This window comes from Emydura macquarii, unplaced genomic scaffold, assembly GCF_026122565.2.
Source record: "Emydura macquarii macquarii isolate MOO-44397 ecotype Brisbane River unplaced genomic scaffold, CSIRO-AGI_Emac_v2 contig_2636, whole genome shotgun sequence".
Lineage (NCBI taxonomy): Eukaryota > Metazoa > Chordata > Testudines > Chelidae > Emydura > Emydura macquarii.
In genome coordinates this window covers 18,849,690-18,876,842 of record NW_027132773.1, presented here as the reverse complement: position 1 = coordinate 18,876,842, position 27,153 = coordinate 18,849,690, and the positions used below count along the sequence as shown (strand labels likewise).

The following is a 27,153-nucleotide window of genomic DNA, read 5'->3' as shown; positions in this document are numbered from 1 at the left end:
GAGGTAGGCATTGTATAACAGTGGGAGGAAACAAAGAGATTTGAACGAATAGCAGTAATACGATACAACCTGGCCAAAATCAGAAGAAAAAGTCACAAAGTTCTAAGGGAAGATATACTGTAACAAATAGTATTCTGAATTGAGCAAAAAGGCATGTTAAGAGGTGTCTGAGTCCAAAACCACAGAATGCAGGCTGTGAGAAACGATTTGAAGATGAAGCCTATTTCCTGTAACAAACTGGAAAGTACAGTTACTGTGCAAATATATACACACCACAATATCTTATTGGGATTGTTACAAGGTTATATAGGTCCTGATTCTTATCTCACTTACACCATTTTCACACTTGTGTAACCAGATGACCTCAATGGAGTTACTTTAGGTTTTCAACCCATTGAGATCACACTCGGGTACTTAAAAAGCAAAGGCTTCTTTGCATATCTTTTATGACTCCAAAGAATTTGTTCAGGATCATGCTGAACTGCAGAAAATGCTTCCTTTAAGATTTTTAAGGGCCAGACTTTCTACTGCCATGTCATCCCCATCTTTCCAAAATGGATGTAAAATGCTACCATTCTGCTTTTGCAGCTTTTTTATACCCACTTTGCACTCCCCTTGCACAGGTGTAAACAACAAGGGCAGCACAATCATTTTTCAGTGATATTTGTATTGTTAAAATATATAAACGGCCCAAACCTTGGGCCAGTGAACATCCACAGAGCGACAGGCAGAGATCTGCACTTCCAGGCCGGACTCCACACCCAGACACAGTTTTTATAGAGGGGGTGTTGGAAGCCATTGACCAAAACTGTAGACCCTGTATATGATGGAAACCACTTCAAGCCACTGGATGTTGCTGCACCCCCAGCACCCTAGTTCCAGCACCAATGCTCACACAGGCCTGTGTTTATTGAGGCCACCTGCATGTCAAACTAGCCCCAGACAGGATACCTGCACTTCAGTCCTGCTGAGCTGGAGAGAAAGGCTCCAACCATTGGAGGGAGTTGTGTTACCCAGTTCAGCATACAGCCTGTAGAGGGCTCCTACAGGAAATGGAAGCAGCATCATGGGGTCAGAGTCTCCCTGAGAGACTAAGTAGCAAGCCATAGGCAGCAGCCTGGGAGCTGGGCAGGGGAGCCCTTGTGGCAGTGGGTGGCTCCACTAAATACAGAGTAGCAGCTTGCAAGGAGGACTGACTGTATGTGTGATGGAAGGAGGCCTGAGCGTGCCCGGTGCCTCCTTGCTTTAATATGGAGGGTAGACTCCTGCTCATCTGCCTGACAGGGAGACTGGCAGTGCAGCCCACAGAGAGCTCCTGCCTGTGGGATCTTGCAGGTATGCAGGTTGGGATCCGTTATGCAGAACAATCTTCCCATCATGCGGCCATCAAGGTAGGAGGACATAGTGGCTTCCTAATCCACCCCTCTTGCATCAGGAAGCCATTTTGTTTTGAAGCACTGCTAGGGACCCACTTCTGTCTATCTCTCCACCTCCTTGAGCAACTGCAGTCCTCTTTACAGTTCTAGGAAAGGAAGAGAAGGACCAGGACTAGTATTTATTCTTTGAGTGTTCTGTATTATGGCAATACCCCTGGAGGTCCGAGGAGAGACCATAGCCCCATTGTGCTAGGCTGTGTGCAGCATGTAGTAAGAGACAGTCCCTGACCCAACAAACTCACATGTAAGTAGATATACAAAGAGAAGATGGGAGGGGAAACAGACACAGAGAGATGAGGGAGTCACACCCAGTTCTCCTCCCCTATCCACTGGACCATACTGCTTTTCATAGGATCTGTGGAGATTTTGTTCTGGGGAATGAAAAAAAAAAAAAGCATGCCCGGTGCCTCCCTGCGTCAATGTGGAAGGTAGACTCCTGCTTGTCTGCCTGACATAGAGGGAGACTGAACGTGTCCCTTTTGAGCAGCTTTGCATCACCCTCCAACCCTCTCGCAGGCAAGATGATCTGTAGGGCTGATTTGCTTACTGAAGGATCAGATTATGCTGCAGTAAAGGGCAGGAGCTAAAATAAGAGGGACTGGGGGAGTATAGAAGGTACTCTGCTCCCTCTGCTCTGCTAAAAAAATGGAGACTGAGACCACCTCCACCCCCTTGTTTTCTCTAGTTTGGGGCAACAGCACCTGCCCATAACTACCTTGATCCTTAGTTGTTGCAGCTGGAATCCCCACTCCTATTTCCATCTACTCCAAGCAGTCATATGACTCTAACCATACACCTAACTGCTGCATAAAATAGAGCCATGGCCCCCACATTTGTTTAACTGGAGTCTCATTTGGCTAATGCTATAAATTAGGAAAATGGGAGGGGGCTTTATTATATTTCGATGTGTCCTTGTTTGGCAGATCCTTCACCTGGTGTCAATAATCAGTAGGGTTTTCAATTAGCTGATTCCTGTGATTTGCACTGTTTTTACCATTCTTTTAGGACAAAAAAAAAATTGCAGCCAGTTGGGGAGATTTTATTGGTGATAAATCTTTAATAACTGTGCTAACGAGTTTAATATAGCTGACATCACTTATTTAATGGGATGTTTCTATCTTGTCTAGAGTGAGGGTGTGATTTTAGGCTGGATAGGAGACTACTTAAGGTGGATAGTTCATGGGGGGGATTACAATTCTGAGAAGAAGTCCACTGCAGGAGTATGATTTCTGGTGAGAGGGTTTCCACGCTAGAGGAGAAAACTGCTTAACTAAGGGATAGTAAGAAATCCAATGAGCGTAGGCTGTGGAAGGAAGTCAGATGGCCAGGAGACAAGTCCTGCTTTAGTTAGGAGAAGGAAGAGAAATTTGGAGGCCAGAAGTTAAAAGAGAGTACTGTAAGGGAAAGAAAAGCAACCTAGGGAATGAGGAAGGAAAAGAGAAGATCCATCAAGTGGCTGATCTGAGGGATAGAGTTCCAGAAAACACTTTTTTCCAATGACACTAATACAGACAGTGTCCTGCAATGGAGTTTATTTTTGAACCTAGGCTACTTCCTATTTGAAGGGGGAAATTATCTGCTTCTCTCCTGACCCCTGGTAGCTGTACCATATCAAATCAAGCATTCTCCAATTATCTCCTTCCTCATTCAAGAGTGGGACAACCTTCACAATTCCCAGTACATAAAGGAGAAAAGCTCTAGGTTGATAGTAATTCCTTTGCATGCCAGGAGCTAGGTGAAATAGTCTAAGTGTAGGTGCTATAAATCTAAGAGTCTGTGGAACATAAGGGGCAGGAAGCAAGCTCATTTCCATCAACTCTTAACCCCAATCCCTTAAAGCTTCATAATTTGCTTCGAAGGACCAAGGTGGGTTTTTTCCCCTCCTACAAAAGGCTAAACTTTTTGCGAATGCATCCCTGACCGTTGACCTTCTAATCAGGCCCTAAAAGTGTTTCTCGTTTTCCTTTGAAATATTGTATTACTGTTCTGTTGGTTAGGATTTTCACCAATGAGTTTGATAACAGAGAGATTTACAGCTAGCTTTTGAGCTCATGCTGTATTTGTGCTATATGATGACTCACCATCCGCCAATCAGATTATGTAGAGCTCTGCATATATGTAGTAAGAGCAGAATGTTGCAGTTGAGTTCCATGTGAGACTCAGGGAACAAAATTTTAGCATAATAATAATATTGTCTTTAAAGAAATATTACGATATGAATCCTTTCTTGATTTGAATCATTCTAAGGAGATCCTATATCTATTACTTTTGCACAGGTTTCCAGTTTTGAGGATTACCAGTCTGGCTGGTTGGAGCTAAACCTGCATTTATCAGAGTAGAGAATCAAACCAAAACAATCCTTGAATTACCATAGAAACCTCCCTATTTAGCTTTCAACTCCAAAGATATATGGGATGCCAGCATATTTATACAATTTCTGAAGTGTGTATGTGCTTGTATGTCTGTGTGTGTGTGTTGCTGTTGACCTCAAAAATGTCTTTGTTGGGAGCCACACGATGCATAAAGTAAATGGCTTTGTTTACAGCAAAATGGTGGCATAAATAAATAGGAATATTAAATCGGAACAATTGCCTTTAGCAGCCAGCACTGTAAATCGTACACAAGCTGTCATCATGAGTTGAAACACGTCTGCATATTTAGTACCATGTGTGGCTTGCCTAATCAGAACAACATGTAACCTGTTAGTGCACAGGAGAACTTGCCAAGCCAAAATTATTTACAAGTTGCATTCTGTGTTTCTGAAAATTTTCAAAAAAGAAAATATTTCGATGGTGTATGGGAGGAAACCAACATATTGGTCAGAGTAATCAGACAAACATTGACAATGTTTTGTTCTATGATAATATGTTGGGCTAGATCTCCAGCTTGCGCAAATCAAAATAGTTTTATGGAAGCCAATGAAGCTATGCAGATTAACATAGCCCTGATTTGACCTGTCAAAGTGTTTAAATCAGATGAACATAAACAAATAACTTAAAGCTCACAGATTTTTCAGCTTGCATCCAGTTTTCAAAGCACTGCACCTTCAAATTATTTATTCTCATCATAATATTCCTCTCAGTCTCTCGCTCACAGTCTTTCAAATCTGCATGATGGGCCAGATTCTCAACTGGTGTAAACTGAATGATTGGTTTGACTGGTGTTACCTCAGTTTAGGGTTTCAAGGCCATATTCACAAAGAACAGAAATATTTAAAAATAAGAACAAAAATAGAAAGCCAAGATTCTCCTGTCTATTATTTGGGGGGATGGGAGTTGGGAGCCAGGGGTTTCACAATCCTGAGGAGAAAGGCAGAGGCCCTATTAACAACTCACTGCCAACCATCCCTGAGCAGTAGCCTATTCTGAACCAGTCCAGCACCAGCTTCCACAATGCACGGGGAATATATAGGTGTGGCTATCTTGCCCCTTTGGATTGAACATCAGCGGTGAACTAGCCTTCTCCACTGGGATGAATTTCTCAAGTGGGCCTGGATTGTGTGTTTAAAGTAAAATACTGCTTTAGAGGCAATGTAAAGGTACCTTAAGGAGTCAGCTTCAGGTGGCATTGCAGATAGTGTCCAAGACAAGCTGCCTCCCAGAGTTCCCTGCTGCACGGTGTGAGTGCACATGCAGTAGCTTTGTCTTAGAAGGCGAAGCATGCACTCCTCTGTGCAGCTGGCCAGCTCTGGTGGAAGGGGATGGGATCCTGGTCACAAGTCAGTTGTGCCTTGTTTCGCTGTGCAGAGAGAAGAGCAAGCAGGGAAGGCTCCTTAATCCTTCCCTCCGTTGCAAACCAGCACAAGGGCCAGGTACGAGCTGTCGTTAATGTGCAAAATATAGTGATTATTAAACCAGGAGAAAATTGCAAAACAGCAACAGACTTTACATTATAAATAGTCCGCTATTTTACTGACAATAAAGAGCACATTATTGTAGCACAGATGCTTTCCTGGAGTGTTTGCTGTTCACAAATAGGATTCTCTTTTGTTATTCAACGTGCCATCCTAACAGAGGATCCTTTCTAAAATTTCTGATTTCTTTATAGGCCACACACAATTTGACTATGGTGGGCTACAAGAAATAATATAAGTAGAATTACAATAGCCTCCTTTAAATCATGCCTTGGCACTTGACCATGAACATGCACGTACTCGGAGGTTTCCACTTATTAAAAATCCAGCACTTTTTATTGATCAAATTAAATGGTTCAAAATCACAATGAAATAGCACTATTGCAGCTGATCTTACCTAGAAAAATATGGCACTAAACCTAATAAGAATGAACTGCTCTGTTTCCATTTTACATACATTTCTGACATCCATATGTGGCTTTGCTAAAACTATCTTTGGCCTTTTTAGAAAATCTTAATGTGTATTTAAATGAAAACATAAGTGGGCTACAATCCTCTAAAGTCCTGTATTCAATTAACTTTTTTTTTCTCTCCTCAGTAGAAAGATTTGAATTATTTTAGATTGTTTTGCTCCCTGAAAATCTCCAAAATGATTGTTGTGATGGTGCCATTTGTGCCATCCTGGTACGTTTGTGCCATATTTTTCATTTATAACCCCTTATTTCAGATTTTTATGAAGGAGTCATTTAGGAGCTTGGTCGTGCAAAGACTTAGGCCCCAATCCTGGAAACACTTCTACGTGTTCTTAATTTTAACACTGCAAATAATCAGGGTAGTAAAATTAAACATGTTTGTCAGTGTTTGCAGGATTGAGGCCTAATGCATGTGAGTAGTCCCATTAGTCTCAGTGGCGCTACTCCCAGTGAGTACATGCCTAAATCTTTGCAGGATCAAGGCCAAAGTTTGCTCTGGGGTGAAACTTGATCTTCTGGGTTTTAGATCAAAAGCAAATGATAAAATTGGAAACCATTTGTTTTGATTGTTGTTAAGTCACGTAAGTGGAAAATATAGAAATGATGTGATTTTTAGATGCTTATTTTTTTAGTTCATGCAACTTTCATTTAAAAATATTTTGCAGGTCATTAGTCTTCAAAAAGCAGACGGATGTTCAAGGGTAGTTTGAAATGGTCAGATAAAAAATTAGTTAACTGGTCATGTACACACACACACAGAGCCATAACCTAATTTTAAAAATAATACATTTAATAACTGCACATAGGTTACTCTATACGTGCAGTGGCCAAATGGACACAAGATACTGTAACAGACCTAATCGAGCACTGTAGTCTAATGGGGTTAAAACTGTCTACAAGAATTTAAATATGCTTTTAAAAGCATAGACCATAGTGATTCAAAAGCCTACTATGGTAGGGTAACAGTAGTTGACAATAAAAAGTCAGCATTTGCTAACAATTATCACACAGAGATACCTGGGCATACCGGAATTGATCCAGATACTTAAATAGGAAATAAATGCCTTGTATTGCAACCTTTACTCATGCAGTGGTCTTCAGTCATGCAAGTAATCCTGTTGACTTTCATAAAACCAGATTATGAACCCATCATTCACATTGCTCAGCAGTTACACAAATAGGCCCATTAAAGTCAAAGAGACTCCTTGTATGAGTAACTGCTCTCCTGTGTAGGTAAAGGGTTCCTGATCTGGCTCTAAGTGATTAAGGATTTATAGAATAGCACTCTCCAACTTTAGTAGCTGTGTGATAAGCATTGGCAAATGCTGATTTTTTTTCAATACAGCCACTCTATAACGCTTCCTCTAAATTAGCACGCGTTCCAAAGTCTGTACTTACCTAACAGACAGTTTTTCTTAAATGCAACTAGAGTTGCATCTGACGAAGTGGGTTGCAGCCCACGAAAGCTTATGCCCGCAGAAATTTGTTAGTCTTTAAAGTGCTACAGGACTCTCGTTGTTTTTTAAATGCAACTGTTGCTTCAAACTGTGGCCCTGATCCTGCAGATGTTTACAGATGTGCGTAACTTTACATAGCTTAGCACTGCATTTACAAACATACTGAAATGTTTTCTGGATTGGAGTCTTATATAAGCCCACATTTAACTGCATTTAACATATATATGATTTCCTTTTTCTCATACACTTAAACTCTGAGCCTGTGAACTTGCACCTATGTGAGAATTTTATGCACATGCCTAGTCCCATTGACTGCAAAGACACTACTCAAACATGTAACGTTACTCACTCATATAAGTGTTTGGAAGTTGAGGGCCTTCATTTCCTATTTTTACTGTTTACAACTGAATTCAGAAGTTTTCTTCATTGTGATTAAATGCAGGTGAGGAGAAGAGTTTTTGGATACATAGTTTCCTTTCATCTTTATTAAAACTTAAAATAAATAAATAAATTAAACTCTTCACCTTAGAGTGGAGTTTTGAGGTATGATAGCGCAATCCAGATGGGAAATACCCAAAGACATGCATAAAAGAAAATGAACTGCAAAGGGGGCTAAAGCTAAAGAAGTTGACAAAGCTGTAATACCACCTCCGATTTAGTCTCTAGCTGTTTGTTTTTGCAGTGATCACAAGTTTCCATTATAACATTTGCCTGTATGAAAAACTATGGCAAGACTTGGTTTCCATGGTGACACTTCTCTTTTCATACATATTTATCATTAAAAAGCAGGAAACCCACCCTTTTCTATCAGAGAATGCTACTTTTAGCACTTAATAATTGAAGTCAAAGCTGATTTATTTTTTATGTCGGTGTCTTATACACATCCCTCTATCAGTGAAAACTCATGCAGTATTAGTCATTTTCTTGTAAGTATTTTATTTCATATATGACTTCAGAAAAACATTCCCAGTTTTTAAAACTGGAGAAGAGTCTGCCTTCCTCCCTCCCCCGACTTCACCACAGGGATTCATGGCTAAGCTTTCAAACTATTTCAGAACACAGGCCTCACTATACACAAAACCTTCCATTTCATTAATATGGCATGCAAGAATAAAAACTGCATTGCTAACCCTTGCCAATAAATGGGGAGAATTGAAAGAGCAAGATATTTGACTAAATTAATCTTTTTTAAACAAACCACTTTGCCTTTACCTGGGTTACATTCTTTTGAAGTTACACTATAGCTGCTTTTTCTACAGACCTCAAAAATACACAAAAAAAGAATTTAAAATATCTGCAATGTCAGATTTACTTTTCTTAAAATCTGCACTTCAGTTGGCACTTTGCTAGCATTTCTCAAGTGATAAAAGTTAGAAGCACAATCCCAAACAATTTTTCCATTCTTAAGACCCCATGTGGCTGCCTTTTATTAGCTGTGCTTTGTTTTGTGAAGGAGAGAGACCCTTGTGAAATGTGTTGTCTAATTAGTTTTGAATCTAAAAACACAAAGGATAAGTGACATAATTAAATATACAAATGGTACTTGAACCTAAACAATGCTTAGAGAAACTGAGGTGAGCATCTGAAATGGTTCATTTAGGAACATAATAAGGGACAATGAATGAAGTGTTTATATTATGTATACTCATATATATAGTATAGAACAGATAGCCACTTAACTTTACTTTAAGTTAGTATTTGCAATGTTTGCAGCATTCTTTAGTCCTTACCCAGTAAAGGGTAAAGTAAAAGGATCCTCTGAATCCATGGATGGTAGTGTAAATCCATGTTTAAGAAAGTGGATGTTGGGCAAGACTGGCTGAATAGATTCTCATATCTGGGATACCTATTATAGAGATATGGTGATGAGTGTGGTATAAAAATCCTTATGATTTTATCATTTAATGGCATGGAGTTACCACATTAACTAAAAGTGTGACAAGTATTACAGAGCACAGTGCAAATGGATATAAGTATCAAAAATACCTTGAAACAAGTTATAGCATGTGATAAATAGCAGTTGTTTCAGACACTATTTTATTTTTGCTCAAATCCAGATGCTAAGGCCTGCCTGGCATGAATAGCTGAATTGGGCATGGGGGGAAAAGCATAGGAGAGAAAGAGGGAGGAATTCAGTGGCTGAAGTAGTCGATGCAGTTTGTTTATATAAGCACCATCACTTGTGCAGAAACAAGGGATGGGAAGATCCACAGTGAGGAGTGCCTGTCCTGCCTATAAGCCATCTCCCTCCACACCTGTGTGATGCTGGGTAGCAGGCATGTGCAGTGCAGTCCTCTGTGACACACTGACAGTGTGCATACCTCACCCTCTTCCAGTTCCCTTCACTCTTTGGTGCAGCTCCAGGGCCCTCACAGCCTTGAGGAAAACTGATTAAATATTACATATAAAGAAACAAAACCTGTTGGAAAAATAGTAAAACATTATCTTTGTACAGAGGAAGCAAGAGATATGAAGTTGAAACTCAGGGCATTTGAAAACCATATCTAGTTTATGTTCTGTAGAAGAGCACTTTTTTATGTGCAAGTTTTCCCATTTTAACACCAGTTATCCATTCTTTGTTTTCTTACATCCTAACAAAGACACATAACTTTCCCTTTCTAGCAACTTGGTTGATCACACCATCTGCGGCTATTTCAGTCTAGGGTCTTGGTCATATCCTCTGGATTTATTTATCTTCCAGTGTAGAGCAGAGGTGGTCTTTCATATGTGTGCTAATAATGTTTACCTTTATAAAATGGAACACAGACTTTCTGTTAAGGTAAAAGATCACAAGGTCAAGGAAACATAGAGATTAGATCTTCTACCTAAGCAGACTGCAATGTAGGGAAACTTTGGAGATCTTGATCTGTAATGCTAATATCCTGCTTTCCAGCCAGAGGCCAAAGCCTTGTGTACCCTAGCATTTTTCTTTAAATTACCCCCTACAATTTCTTCAAATTACCCTTGAGCACTGGCAAAGCACTACGCATGTTACCCTAGCAATGGGAGCATTAGTGTAGCTAAGCCTTTGGTGTTATAATCATCATGGGTATATCTTCTCTGCTAAATGAAGGTGTGTTTGTAGCAGGGGCGGGCATACCCATGCTAGCTTTAATCTAGTGAGGATGGGTAACAATAATGGTGAAGATGGCTTGTACTCGGGCTAGGTCCCTGAGTATAAACCCATTGGGGAACCTGGCCATGTACTTAGGTTGCCAGTTTGTACTGAAGCACATGCTGCTAAGTCTTCACAGCTGCTGTTAGCTAGATTAAAACTAGCTCAGGTATGCCTACCTGTGCTATAAAAGACCTTCACTTTGCAAGTAGATGTACTTTAGGTAACCTAACCCTAGTAGAGCAGAGTTAGGCAATCAGGGTGATTAAAATGTCAGTGGCCCCTGACAGTCCATCAATACTCCCTTGTTACGATTAGTAGATAGGAATTGGTGGCAATGATGCAGTGAGAAATTTTAAGAAAAATAGTGTAGTGTAGTGCTAGTATAGAGTAGGCTCAAGAGGGATGAAGATTTTTTAGTAGAAGAAATGCATTTATAAACAGCTAATAAATAAGGAAGGTGAAAGTCAACATCTTGACTGAATTATCTGGGTAGCAATATACCTAAACAATTAAGTATACTATGCTGTTGAAAATACTCTAGAGAGAGGCTAACTCATGAGTACAGAATTAATTGGTGGATACATTTAACTCATTCAGATATAGGGACATTGGTTCAAAATAAATGGAGTTCCTCAGGAGTTCCTAGGACCTGAACGATGGTAAAACACCAACAGGTTTTCCTTGGGGGATATTCACCTCTGTGGAAAGGGCCAGCACCAACGCTATGAAGTATGCATATAGTTCTTACCATGCATCCATGAACATTTGAAGTTTTAAAACTACAGATGATGGACTCAATTGCACTGTGTCCTTGCAAACTGTCCTGAGCACCTCTCAGTTTTGGTTCCCATCTGAAGCAAAATTTGAAATTTAACCATACCTCTAGTCAAAGACATGGATGACTGTGACCTTAATGCACAAGGAGTGAAAAATAGCTAAGATTATTATGTGTATTTAAGCACATAGCACAGTGGGGCCATGAGCCATGAATCGGGTTTCTAGGCACTACTTTAATAATGTTAACAGTAAATAATAAGGCTAAAAATTAAAATTTTAAAATGGAATTGGATTCTGTATGTCTGCTCTATTGTGATTAGAGCTATCAATACACGGATCTTCCATCCCACGGAACTACATTTGAAATATCAAAACATTTTGTAGTACAAAAAGTTCCAAAAAAGGTCAGTTTCTAGACTGAAATGTTGATTCTGGTTTGTCAACCTGAAACAAAAATATTTTTGTTTCTGGCAACATTAATCTATGTATCTGCCTTAGATGGTATGATGCCTAATAGGATATGTAGTTCTGGGTTCCTACTATTGCCATTGTTCCCTATAGGATATGCTCTCCAGATGGATTACGTGATGAATGGTGGTCTCTCCCTGAGGATGAGCTGTTATGGTGCCTCATGGGGAGAATAGGGGCACCAGAACTACATCTCCCATGGGGCACTGCGGTGGCTCAAGGGAATGCAGAGATTGTCACCCAACACAAAACATTTCATTTGGGGCCAACTGATTGAAATGATGCATTTCATTTTGAGTCAGCCCTGCCCAAAATATTTCATTTCAATGTTCTTGACATATAATTCCACCAAAATCAGACCTTTCCTGTAAGAAATTTAATTTTGATAAGGAAAATACTTTGTAAAAATAGTCCCTCATTTTGATTAAATACTTCATAGATAATGCAACATTGTCCATGGAGGTGTCTCTGTCTCCTTAGTAATCTGGAAAGAAGATGAATTCAGAATTTGTACTGTTGTGCATCAAGCTGTATTTTGATTCTTTGATCAGTTTTATGAGATGGATGAGTTTTGTAATCAAGATAAAAAACCTTCTGGGCAGACTTTTAGGTAGCCAAGAATATTACTGATGAATCTTTAGGTTAAAAATGAAGACCCTAGTTTAAAAACAAGTACAGTAGAACACCTTTTAACTAAGCTTCCACTATCCCGCTCACCGTATTAAGCAAGCCACCAGCACTGACCGTGGCTCATGCTCAGGCTGTGAGCTTTGGGTGGATGGGGCTTGGGCTGTCAGTCCTGACTGGTTGGGCCTGACAGCCAGAGCCCCGCTGCCCATTCTCTGGTTTATCCAGATTTTTGGTTATCCGATCTGGCCCCGGTCCAATTTGATTGAATAATGTGGGTTCCACTGTATTGTTAAATATTTGATGGCGGAATATTTATTTTGCCTTAATGTGTTGAAGATTATTAAAGATTACGCTAAAGAGGAAATTAATCCCTTCCTGCACAAGTCTAAGTTACTGAGCTTTGTGCAGAAGTTTTACAGCAGTTCTGGGATGGAATACACCTCCTTTACCTGTAGGCAGGTACTTGAGCTGCACACCAACCAGTCTGCTGCTGCTCTCCCTGCCCCTAAATGTTCCCTATAAAGAGGTTCCCGCCAACTGAATCTGCATGATTACAGCTCACTTGGCCCCACTGCTGGCCTGCCCCCAAGAACCCTGCTGCACTGGTGTTGTTTGATTTACAAGGTTGGAAGAGTCTTTCATGGTCCATTCATATGTAGTTGAATTGCAGTCTAAATAATTTAAACCTCTTTTCTGAATGGAAACGAGGATATAAGGTACACCACTGCTGGAGTGCACAAGATCTACAAAGTCCATATAGCAGAAAGAATGGGGTTGTGTAGCTGTTGGGATCCCCCAAGACCATCTTTCATTCGATTCCAAAAACTCAGTTTGATTCCAGAATTCGTCACTTGGTTACCTTTATTTGGCATACGGCAGCACTAGCTGAAACACAGGAGATGAATGCAGGGTACGTCACAAAGCCAAAGTTACACAGCAAAACTATTCCTTATATACATCTTTACTAACATTCTGATCTGCATTCCTGTCTGTACATTGCATCATGCACTTCATGATTGGCTTGGTTATTTTTCAGGAACCAATCCCTGTGAAGCATGCTCTGTCCAGATGCTGTTTATGTATAACCTGATTTCTACATTCCAGGTTTATTTGTCCATTGTCCCTAGTATCAGGGTGTTCCTGCTTGTCTTAGCTAGACTTACTCTGGCCTAATGCTTGTTACATCCTTATTTATAGATTAATCTTCCATTCCCTTTCCAAATCATTTCCACTGAGAAGGAGCGCTTACTTATGTCAAGTTACACCTACAGTGGCCTAAAATGATAGTCATGTAGAGGCTATATAGGAGACAGTCCTGCTATGCAGCCTCTAAGATGGAGACTGTTACCCTTCATGTTACAAGATGGTGGCAATGGGTAAAGGCTATGAATAGAGAAAGGGTGATGGGGCGAGGAGGGGAGGGTGTTGTTTGGCCAGAGACAGAGACACATTTTTAGTTGAAACCAAAACATGGGAGTGGAGCCAGATCAGACTTTATTCCAGATCCAGACAACCCCATGCTAGATGTCTGATTCTAGCCAGTTTCTAAAAATAACGTGAAGGCTGTGGTGAAAACTGATAAAAGCTTGGGAATACCAGCTTACAGTTAGCACTCAGGGCCTGATTCTCATTTGTATTAAAGCCCCTTTACACAGGTCTGGCAGTGTAAAGGGGCTTTAAAGCTGGTGTGAATTACATAGTTAAATAGTTAAATCTGATTGATCAGAAATAGTGTTGCTATATAGGGTCCTGGGAAGAAGTATTGGCTAGTCGTTCTTCTTGTCCTGTACAGGTCTGCAGACATAATTGTAGGGTGGTAATAGTTAGGGGGCAATCACAGTTTTGCAGTATGTGGTATATTATTAGAAACTTATGCTTGAAGCAGAAGCTCACATTTCTCAACATAGGAGGTTTTAATGCATAGGATATCAACATTTAATTTAAATGTCATTTTTTAGTAAGTAAAAACTGAAATTGTCAGAAATACTCTTTATGCCATATTCCTATCTGGTTTCTCTAGAGGACTGCAATAATAGAAATAAAGCATGTTGTTCAGACAGAATTATGTAGACGTGATATTCACAAAAGTCTAAAGTTCTTTCTGTAAATAACATCTAATTCAGCTGTTGCACCTTAGCTTTAATATCATTATGGAAAACATGCGCAATTTGAGTAAAAAAATGACCAGACAGTGGTTTCCTTGCAGTTCGACCTAATCCATCGGAAGCAGCTTTAAATAGCCATAATTGGTGATTTTCTAGATCAAGGGTCTTACTCAGATCAACGACAGTAGCTTGTGTATATTGATTACAAACCATGCCTATGAAAATATCATTTGTTACCTTGGGAATGATAGGGGATGAACAGGCTAACACCAAATTGGAATGGGATCAATGTGTTGCAGGTAGGTAAAAAGAAGCATGTTATCTGAGGGAGCATCAATTTTTCATGGACTACGGGCCAGACACCAAAGGAAAAGAAATACACTAGGTCAGTCATTCAATTATTAAAATCCTGGTTTTGTTTTCTAGAAAAATTCTGAATCAAGTAAATTTAGTGGAGTTCATTTTTTCAACTGGTGAGGGGGGAAAAAATGAGCATTCCCTAATCCTTGTTAAACTAGGCAAGGTATATCCATTGTAAAATGAAAAAAACCCTTTCACTAGCATTCCACTTGTGTACATAATGATACAGAAACTCAAAATAATGTATCATCTTTTGAAACCATAGTCAGCATGTGCTGCGCTCCCCACAGGTGATTTGTGAATCATATGTCGAACGAGGCAACCTCCAACACCTTTTAAAGCTACATGTAAATCCCACTAAACCTCCCGCCCCAAAACACCTGGAAATTAGGAATACAAATGTAGATACAGAAACCATATACACATATGTTTCTTTGTAAGCACATGCCTTAATATGTTATTTCTTCACCTACTTTGGACTTGAGCAAAAGGGATTGGCAGATCCCATCTGACGAGCTTTGTAGGCCTGACTGTGGGATGGTAGGAAGATGGCAAGCATAACGAAGTAATAAATATGACAGTTTCACACCCAGGATATGTCAAGGAAGACATGATGCCCCAAAATGAAAAGAGACATAAAGAAAAATGCACACTTTTAGCAGAACTATATTTTAAGATTCAGGCTCCTGGGGAGCAGAGGGTTTTCCAGAGGCTGCAGTAGCAGACAGAATAGCTTCAATGTGGCCATGCTGGCAGGCAGCTAGAGACGGGGCTTGTGACCCTGGAGTCAATATGGAGGCTCAGGGTTGCTGTGCGGACAACTCTAGGTCTCCAGAAGAACCCCTGAAACCTGACCAGTTTGGATTAGAATCAGGATTAGGAGGTTCTCTGAGTCGATCCTTTTCTTGTTCCAGGAGGATGAGGGAGGGGGGCAAACCCCAACTCCTTGTAGAGCACTCTGGTGGAAACTGTAGATTTTTTTCCCTCTTCTCTTGGCCTCTTCCATTGTTTTTTGTTTTCTACAGCAGGAAGTAATCTGGCCTGATAGACTAGGTAGGTCGCGAGTTGTGATTGCTGTGGTTTCTAATGCTAACTGGCTCTGAGTTGTGCACCAGCTAGTATACGCTAAAACAACCTATCATTTTAGTTAGCGCAGCCTCCTTTCCTCTCGCCTGCTTGTTTGATTTATCCAACTGTCATGTCTTGTCTTTTAAACTGTAAACAATGTGGGGCGGGAACTGTCCTTTACTTCGAGTTTGTACAGTGCCTAGTATAATGGTGCCCTACCAAGTTGAGGCCTCTAGACATAAATATAATTCTAACAACAATTTTGATTATACAGTGTTTAAATGAACTAGAACAATTATCTGAATACAGACACATAACTGATTGCCTTTTTCAAGATCTTTTTATTTGGTCTGCATAGGAGGAAGTTTTCATATCATTTTGTCTAGGAAAGTCCTTTAGAATAGGCCATTTTTATCTTGCAGCCCTTTGAAATGTATGGTGCTACCATGAGTAAAATATTATATTATTTGGTGCTTTTCTTAAGTTCCAATTCCTTGATTAAAAAGAATCTCAGTTTTCTTTTTAAAACAAAAAGTTAGTTTCTAACCCTCATGCTTGTGGAGAAAAGTTTGAAAATATGACTTGAGTGCAACCTGAAGGTTCAAAAACCAGAAGGCAAATAAAAGCCTCTGCAAGTGTGTATTTAAAAAACAAAACAAAACATGATTTTTAATCCACTCTCATGATTTATTGACTCGTGATTTTTGAGTGGTTGGAGCTGTTAATATTGAATGTAATTGTGGATGTTATAAAAAGAGAAGAAATTGCTTACTTTTCAATCATATTAGCTTGAAGTATTACAACCCTAGGAACAGATATAATCCTTACAGTCTGTACCTCTTTTAGATTTTGTTTCCAACAGTGACAGGATGACTGCAGAATAAAAGGCTTTCTACTTCATTAGTGAAGACCACTGTGTCATCAGAGTTTGCAAATTATCCATTGCTACTTCAAATAAATACTTCTCCACAGTGCAGATCCCCTAAAATATTTTGTACAGATGAAACAAACCAATTGCACTTACACAGATTGGGGGGAGGGTGGGGGACATGAAAAGAGGAAAACACAAATACTTCTGTGGTTTATGGAATTTGTAGCTTAAAGTAAACAAGTAGCTAAAATGTTAATCCTATATTTGTGTAAAACAATGAAGGTCATGAAAACACTTCACGGTACAGAATCTGGCATATGTTGGAGGAGTGGGGGCCTCATCAGCAAAGGAAAGAATGTTGGTATTAGTTTGCTAAACTGGATTCATGCTGCTTTCTGCTTCTGCTGCTTTTCCTTTGTTTCTAAACATTAGACAAAAACTAGCTTTCTAGCTTTGTTTTCAGGCAACGTGTTTAAAACTAGACACTGACTACATTGCAAAGAGCAAATACAGGCTGTCTTGGAAAATTAACACCCTTATTATATGGCTCAGGTTTTAAATAAAAATTGACAAATAAGAGTGGCATATTACTGTATGTGAACCAGAGGGCAGTTTTTACATATATAAACACAAATTAGCATTTCACATCCATTTGTTAATTTAATTAGATATTTTCAGCAATTTTTCAATATTACTTAAGTGGAACTCCCATATTTAAAGCTTTTATAAGAAGGTCATATGGGCAAATCTTGTTTTGCCAGGTGGACTGTCTACAGTGTACAGAGTCTTGATAAAAACCAGCTGCAACTGCCTGATACTAGTTAAGACTGAAAAATCAGACTGTGCAAACAAATATATCTTGGCCCTCGATACTTGCCACATCTGCCAACAATTAGTTATATATCAGAACAAGAAAGAGGCACAGAATAAACAGGATCTGATTTCAGAATAAGCAAATAAACAAGGGGCTCAGCATCATTATTCATCATGTGGATGTGGAATGACCTAACTTTTAGGCTCAGACTTGGAACAGTCAATCCTTGAGGTTTAGCTAAACGTATTGGGTAACAAAAGATCTGATTGATGATTACTTTGCAGATGCAACTGGGAGCAAAGGGCCTCCCTTGTCTGCCTGCCTATGCCACCCAAACTGCCAATGGGATGCTTACATATCTTGGGAATTCTTATGCATCTTTTAGACTAGTTTGGGAAGTACCCTCTCTAAAGTGTACTCAAAAGTATGCTGAACAATGTTGTTATATGTAGTGTTGTTGTAACCATATTGCTCCCAGGATATTAGAAAGACAAGGTGGATGAAGTGATATCTTTTACTGGACCAGCTTCTCTTGGTCAGTCAATCAACCTTTCAAGCTTACACTGAGCTGTTTGGAAGGAAGGAAGGAAAATTTCTCTCTCTCACCAACAGAAGTTGGTCTAATAAAAGATATTACCCACTTTTCCTCTCTACCAGTGCTGTGTAATTCCAGGATTTCTAGAATAGTGGTCTCAGGGAAGTTGTTTCAGAAACATCATTGTTCAAGAAGAGAAACTGTGCCACAGGGATACTTGGCTTTCTGAAGCTATACAGTTGTAGTGTTGTGAGAAGAGCCCAGGTATCTTGGCTCTAACCACTATTTTTCCAACAAGCAGTTGCCAGTTTTCCAGTTTGTTTGACGTGTTGTTGTAGCTGTGTTGGTCCCAAAAGGTCTCACCTTATCTCTGTAAAGTTTTCCAGGGCATTTTGACCTGATTCTGAAGATAATGCAAATGGAACAAAGGTTTCAGTAATCATAAATCATTTAATGGAAATAAAATAGACAAATAATAGATCACGTTTACTTTACTATCTAGACAAAGCAAGCCTTTCTGATATTCTGTTTCACTTGAAAGATTGTATTCAATTAAAATCAAGGCAGAAAGGAATTTTATTAGCTTCATGCAATGTGGGATATGATATAATGACCTTCATTCAAAACCCCAATCATTAAAACTCTCTAACTGGTGACCAGGGAGGGCTTCAAATTCAGGCCCAACAGCTGCAAAATATGAATAAAAACTATAGCTTAATTGAATCAGTGATTCTAAATCTTAATACACAAATGGAATGAGGAAATCAAGCGTGTGGGGAAGAAAAGTTTTCACTCTAATCTATTACATTTTATTTTGAATAATTCTCCAGCCCCGTTATGGTGGTAAACCGCAGAATTGTACAATTATTCAGTATCAATTCTGCCTCATGTTCCAGTTTTATTCTCTTGAATGAGCTAATTAACATTTGGTTTATGAAAGAGTTAGACAAAATATATTGATCCCACCAAAGAAAGGGCAAACTCTGCAGGAGGCTATTGCTCTCGTCTTCTGTACTGCACAATTTTTATACTGGGCCAGATTCTGATCTCAGTTATGCTACTGCAAATAAACAGTTAATACACTGTAGAGCCCAACTATTCTCCCAGGTGCGTATGAAAGGAGATACTTTGAAGACATAGTTTTGAGCCCACATGGAGGAGGAGGATGCTCAGCCATCTCCACAGCAATGTTTCTAGGAATCCACAATGGACTCTCAGGATCCATTCATGTGGCTTGATACTGCAGTGTACTGAAGTCGACGGAATGACTTCTGTTGTCCCCAGCCAGCTTTGGATGAGCTCATAGAGAGCAAGTGAGCCATGACCGAGACTTAGTGGATCCAAATTGTCCTTCCCAACGCCCGTGGAGAACCCATTCTTGGCAGAGCATCTTTTCATTAGGGAGCAACCATTAAAAAAGGGAAGTTCCAGGGGCAATTGCCTGTTTGGGATTTTCTGGCTTCCAGGAGGCTGCAAGCTAATGTTGAGGCACAGGATCTCCATATAGATTGTCTTGTGCCACAGCTGGATCCTGTGGGATATGCAGGGTCAGGTGTGGTACCTTCTGCTTCTCCTATGTGGAGGAAGATGGAGCTATGCCGGCCTCGCTGGTGGAAGATATTGGAGGAAGCTTCACAAGGGGATCCTCATTGAGTTTTCTCTCCCAGAATCTCTTCAAACCTTTTTCCACCAAAGGTGACAATATTTTCCAGAATTTGATCCTTTGTGTTTAATTTGAGTAATCAGAATATATATAAAAGTATTAACAAATTTATGGCTAGGTTGATAATGCTTTGAAAGCTCACTGATAGGCATTGAAATATTTTTCTGAGCTAATTAACAAAACTCTTTTTCATTGTATTAACTGTATTTAACCAGATCAGCTGAAGATCTTTTTTTTTTTTTGCTTTTTTTTTAAATCAGAAACTGAAAATGAACACATTAGAAAGTGAATTAGCATTTCACTGACTTATATGTTTAACATTGATGTATTTATACAGTACAAAAAAATTACAGCTATACTATGTTACAAATCATTAGTATATGTACCTACCATATGTATTTACTTTAGATGTTGTAGCTTATAGTTATGTCAAATGCTAAGTAAATATAATTATTCCTATTATGTTCCTATTATGTCCCAGTTATTAGATGCACATAACTTGTTACTAGGCCTGCCAACAGGGGGAGAGGAAGGGGGCAAAAGGGGCCATTGTCCAGGAGCCTGGCAATTTAAAAGGGCCCAGGGCTCTTCCGCCTTCAGCCCCCCCCACCAATAATCCACCCCTGCTCCACCCAATGCCACACCACTTGCCACGTTGCTCCTCACTCCCTGCTCAGCCTCCTCGCCATCGCTTGCCACTTGCATTCCTCCTCTTCTTTTTTTCAGAATTGTTAAGGCTTTTTTAATCTAAACTATTTGGGAAACTCACAAATTCATGAAATGTTTTGGTGTTGCCGAATCTATATTTATTGCTACACAAAAATTTTTGGATAAAAATTTCTCCCACCATTACTCACATGTCTCTGAGTATTTCCCAAATATTTAAAAATAGAAAAACTATCACAATCCCTCTCTTTCTTCCTTTCCAGCCTGCAGGGGAAGAAGCTTGATTCATTGGTAAGTGTTTTTTTTTTTTTAATTGCTTTGTGTGTGTATGGATACAGTTGTGTTTTATGTGGCTATATGTATGTTTGTGAATATTTTATTGAAGAAAAAATAAATAGAAATGAACTTTGCATTTAATTCTGAATGAGGTTAGTTCTATGGTAATTATGAGTGAGTTCATAGGCTAGTTCCAGATCACCTAAAAGTTTAGTATCCTGCACTTGAAAACCTCCCCCTATTGGTCGATTTAATACTGCCTCTAGTGACACAAGAGAATGAATACAAACCTCAGGACAGACTGTTAAGAACCAGGACAAAACCCCAAATATGGTTGTGAATTATGTACTTAGTTTTCACCAAACAATTGTCATTTGTAAACTCCTCAGGCACTATAACAACCTAAACATGGAGTCATAGACAGTCCCCTTGGGTGTCCCCAATCTGTCTTGCCACCCAGAGTGAGCATATCTTTGTGATAGATGGTCCCTCAAGAATTACAGCAATATTCAGGTTACTCACAGTCCCAAAGGACCAGTCACTTAACCCTGGTCAATTGCATCTTAGATCTCACATGAAAGAAAATGCTATAGCCAGTTCTAGAATAAACTATATGCAGATTTATTAATAGGAAAAAGAATCGAGAGTTATTTACAAGGTTAAAGCAGGTAAACATATATACACAAAAGAGTTACAATCTTTAGTTTCAAAAGGTAGTAGAAACTTTTATAATAAGCAAGCTCTGTATGACTTTAGAGCTAACCCAGGCTAAGTAGCTGGGGATCTCTTGCTCAAGCCTAGAAAACCTTGCTCCTCAGAGATACAAACCCCTTAGAAGAAGGAACTGTATTCCCCTCCTCCTTTGTGCTCTCAGCTGCAAACTCTGCTGATAGGAGGAATCCATTTGCATGACTCATCTTCTCAGGGGGGAAGGCAGAATAACTAACACATTTTGTCCTCTTTAATGTCCCATACAAGTCCATCTGGTGTCAATGGACCTTTTCCTGCTGGGCAGGATGTAACACCTGATTAGCATTTCACACTAGTTAATGTCTCTCTCCTGTTTGGTCATTTACATAGTCACAGAGGCTCACAATACAACTGCTCACATATTGCCTTAAAATATGGGGTACAGATGTTAGAGGTGAGATAATTGAACGCTTGTGAGTTGCTGCATGCATTAAAGTCTAAACACTAAACACATTCCTAAAGTTTTAATGCCTATTTTAACCATACTAACACACAGGGGAGCCAGACTGATAACAGCTTATGTGTTTGTCAGTGTTCAGTTGAGGCCTGGGAAGTTTGGCATTAGTTGGCACCTGCTCTGCCAGCATCACAGTTGAAAGGGTTCATGATTGGAGAAGGAGGGACTGTCTCTCAGGTAGCTGTTGCCAATCACATGATGGACTTTGAACAGCCATTTTGAACTAACTTTTGTTTTCAATGGAAAGCAGAACACCTTGGTGATTTGTTCACAGATAACAGTCTTGCTTAGTAGATGGACTGCTACATTTTATACCAGCTGGCGTTTTTTCATTCCTAGATGTGAGTTGCAACAATTGAGCCCAGTGGTAAGTGGAGTTTGTGTCACAATGTCACTGTGGCCAGATCTGCATCAAATAATATAAGGTACAGACTTCTGGCAGTCACGGGTGAGGCTTGCTGCTGTGGTATTTGAGCATCTAATAATGGTGATGCCCACCATGCTGAAGGCCAACTGAATGTGAGGGCATATCCTTTCAGTAGTGCGAAGTATGTTACAGAGGAAGCATGCTTCTATCTTCCTACCAGCATCTCCACAGTTTTAGCAACATTTTCTCGACAATGGCAACAATAACAATTTAAAATACTGTACTGAAAGAGGTGGGGGGAAAAAGTCATTTTTCAAATCATTTTCCCTATGTCAGTATGGAAAAGCAAGGCTTTGAATATATTATAAAAAAGTTAAAGGAAGACTAATAAAATGTCTCTTCTTTTACATTCATGGCTTGTATTACAGAAGGACTTGGAAAGACTGTAGTTCACACCATCATCTTCTCCCTAGACATAAAAAAGCAGGGAAGGCATAGATTAGAAGTGAATGTCCCTTGATTCTTGTCACCCGCATACAAATGTATATGGATGACATAGCACTGCTTAGAGTAAATCTGTTACAGAGGAACTCTCCTGATTTCAGTTCCACTTGTTACTGGTTTAGTGATAATAGATGAGTATTCAATGGAAATAAGTCAAGGTCATGGTTTTGGACAATCAGTGAAATTCCTCAGCCTTTCTTACCATATCTCCTCTGACTTGTGCTAAAACTTTTTTTTTCCAGATGACTTATGTGAAGAATTCTTGTAGTGTTTTCAGTGGCATATTTTGGTATGATACTCTGAGCCCTTAATAGGGAAATTACAGTGCCTGTCAAATTGATGCTCAAATGCTACTGTGCTTTTGTGGGATAGTATGCCCTTTTTTATATTTATTTCCAAAAGAACAGACATATTTGTATCAAGTTGAGCAAAAGGTATTCATTATCACAGTATGTTGTTTAGCCAAATATATAAAGAGTAAATTATTGGCTGATCATTTTGCAATCAGTTCAAGATCTCAAAATTCAACTTCCTTTTTTTCTATTTTTAATCCATTGCTAAACCATTCATAACAGTTTTGTGTTGTGGAAAGTGTACAAACTACTGAGATAAATATACAGAAGTAAAATGTATTAAAGGCTAAATTATTCTCTCAGATCCATATGCTGGTATTCAGCTTCATTATTCTCTCTACACATATGGATCGCTCATTGTTACAAGGGAAAATTGAGTACTTCCATATAGAGCTGAGAAGATGTTGTCTATATGTAGATGTTCTATATGCAAAAATATGGGGTTAAATTCTACAGTCTGTAATGAAGGTTAGAGCCGGCTCGAGTTGGTGAATATTTTTCCCATGGAATATCTCCCTAAAGAATTTAACACTTCGGTGTAGTTTTCAACAAAATTTGGAGGAATCAGATATTCCTCCCAATTTTTTTTACATATCAGCTTGGAAAATTGGCTTCTGGCTCAAAATGCCATGATTTCACAAATGCCATGAGACACATCTTGTAGCAATTTTGGCTTGGGAAGAGAAACTCAGGAGGAATAGAGTAGTTTATAGATAGAGTAACACATAAAGTCATACAGTTTTTTGTTATGTAGACACAGACGCAAACATACAAATTCATAACAGACTAGGTGGGGACTGACGTGGCTAGAGATGTATGCACTTTCTATCACTAGTAGAAGCACAAGTGTCAGCCTTACAGCTACACTTGCCAGAAGAGGTGGTGCATGGATTTAAACTGGAATTTTGGTCTGCTGAATAAGCTAAGAGTTTTTTGAGGTTGAGAGCATGATTGTCATTCTTTTGACTATTTCTGGTGTGACAGCACATAAACAAACCTGCCTCTGTCTATACTTTATCAGTTCCAATAACCTACAGGTTGTGGGCCAGATCCTTAGCTGCACTGGTTTTGCCCCTGACACAACTTTGAATTATTTGGATGTGTAAACCTGGGTTGATTTCTGGGGTTGTGTCAAAGCTGTGTGCCATTGGCCATTCAACTGAGTTTTGTGTTGATATTTTGGGTTCATTTGAACATGAAACTCAGAGTGAAATGGAAAGGATGCAAATCCATATAAATCAAAACAAATATCCACATACCTGATACCTGTGTAGTGAAACCATTCTATTTCACTAAGCCCTGTTAAATAACTAGCTATGGACATCAACAAAAGTTTATTGGTTCAGTTGTAGCAGTGAGCTTAGCAGCTTACGGTCTTTACTTTGCTCAGTTCTTCATGAGCCTGACAGAAGGCTCCTCCCACTTTATGCCCAAAGTTGTGTGTGCACAAATATTTTTGGGTATAATTGATATCATTTACTGCCTAGTGCCTGATTGGCTCTAAGTATGGAGACATTTGGCAAAGCTCCAGCTTCCACACAGGGAAAGTTGAGAACAAGGAGACTTTAAAAATTATTTTCTTTAATATCTTTATTAATCTAAAAGACCTGGACAAGACTTTAGACGTGCAAATGATACTAAATTAAGATATGTTGCAAATACCTGTGAGGACAGTAAAAAAATAAGGGAGTTAGGGAAGTTAGCAATATGTGGGTGAGAATAAGCTCGCATAGATGAGATTCAAACTGGAAAAATGCAAGATAATTTGAAACACTGATATTCATGGAAGGGTAACACTTGAAAAGTAGCAGTGCCAAGGAGACCTATTGTGATATAATATAGCAAACTGGTTATAAGCTGATAGTGTGTCAGAATGGCAAAAAACCAAAGGATAATTATAATTAAACCATTTTTGATAGAAAATTCTGGCTTACCATTTTGCAGCTGCAGCATATCTTGAGGCAAGGTCACTGTCTCCTGTTAAGTATTTTATTATAGTCCAATTAAAACCACAGAATTTCCACAAAAGAGAAACATTTAAGTATTCTACATAGTGAAAGGAATAAAGCATGTATCATTTGTTCTTTCGTCTAACGTCTATGGCTATCTTTCTGGTGAGACTTTTTAATTCCTTTGTTTGTGTGTGCAATAATGGTCTCGTCAAGGATCACCTGAAGATGAAAGTTCTAGTTTATCAATTTCAAAATTCTAGCCTGGATCAGTATAAAACAGATTTTTTTTCTATCCTTATTATTTTAGTAGTCTGAAGATAAGGTGTATTGCACAGCCAATCTCTGTGTAGTCTACTAGTACAATATCCAGCAGATCTAAGAGATGATCTAATAGCATGCATTTGTTAATTTGAATTAAGTTTTGGGGTTTTTGTTTTTGTTTTTTAACCCTAAAGGGGAAAAAATGGTCTTGCCAATTGATTTAGTTTAGCTGGATCTGATTTATAGCGGCAGTCAGATGAGATATTTCCCCGACACTAAAACTGGCAAACCAAGCCCCTTCCATGTGATTCATTTTGATATGCGATGAGGAAGCTGAAATCAGGCTAGCAACAGAAAACGTTAAGCTGTTGCAAATACAGGTCAATGAAATTAATGTTCTAAATGAAGTCACTGAATTATCTGATTTTGAAAATAATTTTTTTTGTCTGCATCAGCGGAAGCTTGAGAGTCATAGAGATTGAGATGAGAGGACAAATGAAGATGCCTGGAAATGGAGAAGAACACCTGACTTTCTAGCTGTTCTGAATGTTGGTGCTGGAATATTTTCCTTTAAAATGATACTTCAAAAAATGGCCTCACAACTTCCAAGTGCAATGATTGGTTGTTTCTGTGTCAAAATTCTATTTATTTGTTTTTTATTTCTTCTTCGCGGCAATCCTTCTGGGAATGTTTTTTTTTTTTTTTTTTTTCCCCCAAAAAAGTAGGCCCTATCACCTAAAAAAATCTGTACATAGTTGGGGGCCATCTGTAGTCACTGGTTATTCCAGTTTTATCTCCATTACATAATTTTTTTTGTGGAGTATTGGAGAGTCAGTGAGGAAGGGAAGAGAAAAACTGAAGGCAAATTAAGCACTCAAAGAACGTTTATAGTATTTTTGTTTGTTTTCATAGATATGAGTGAAAATATCTGTCACAACTTTCATAAATAGGTAAATAGCTGTATAACCTTTGTTGAGTCTTAATCCTATAGTTCTGATGTCCCACTTTAATGATGCATCTGAAACTGTAGGAGAGATTAAAGTGTTTCATAGAGCGGTCGAGTCAGAGCTCCACAGCTCAGTTACGTTTCGCATGTTGCAATTTTCAGGTGCTTGGTTTTCACAGGAAGTTTGCCGCCGTCAGATCGATCTGTCTGGATCGATTGAGAACAAGTGAAGACCCGCTCAATTGATCCAGAAGTCGATTCAATTAAACCACCTCCTCAAAAGGCGTAGCGTTGCGTCGACGGGAACGCATTTCCCATTGGCGCAGTGCAGTGGAGATTGCGCGCTAAAGGGAAGTTACAAAGTTGATGGGAGTTACACAAACTATTCTGCGTAGCTTGTGTAACTCCCGTCGGCTGCCACCAAATTTCTGGGTAAGTGTACACCAGGCCTCTCTGGCTTCTCTGTATTCTGTGGAACACAGGGAGTAATGTGTTATGAAGCTGTTGTGTTTCCTGTGTGACCTTTTCATCTCTTTTCTACAGAGGTTTGCTTCCTGTTTGCTTCCCTTCTCCTTTGTGGAGCATTTCCCACTCTAATGAATGTGCATATTTACTTAGAATCAACCCATTTGTATTTGGTAACATTTTGAATTCACCATGCATTCATTCTGCACAGCTGTAAATTAATTCAAAAGTGTGGAGAATCAGGCCAGCCCCTCAGCAAATGACGCAGTGTGTGCTTGGAGAGCCAGACAGAGAGGTGCTCATGGGTAAAAATGTTGAGAACAGTGTTTTAGCTGGAGCTCTGTGAAGTGCTGCTGATGTTTCTGCCATCTTTTTTCAGATGAACAAGACCTGTAAAGTGGCACTTACTGGGCCTGATTCACCAGTGTAATAAGTCAGCTTTCTGACTTGACGTACAACCTGCTACAGTGGGTCTGTACTACCCAAGGATTCCTTTAAGCAAGGAGAATGCTCATGTGGCTGGATCCA

General features: G+C 39.3%; 2 long non-coding RNA genes across 2 annotated transcripts; one reads left to right on the top strand and one right to left on the bottom strand.

The window, feature by feature from the left end:
- Positions 1–798: 798 nt before the first annotated feature.
- Positions 799–2,291, bottom strand: LOC137163673 (uncharacterized). Its single transcript, XR_010922776.1, has 2 exons — positions 2,152–2,291; positions 799–1,522 (listed from the first exon to the last, which is right to left on the bottom strand). It is a non-coding gene; the product is annotated as an uncharacterized lncRNA (long non-coding RNA).
- Positions 2,292–3,134: 843 nt separating this feature from the next.
- On the top strand, positions 3,135–25,806 carry LOC137163672 (uncharacterized). Its single transcript, XR_010922775.1, has 4 exons — positions 3,135–3,302; positions 20,558–20,585; positions 22,117–22,144; positions 25,670–25,806. It is a non-coding gene; the product is annotated as an uncharacterized lncRNA (long non-coding RNA).
- Positions 25,807–27,153: the final 1,347 nt, after the last annotated feature.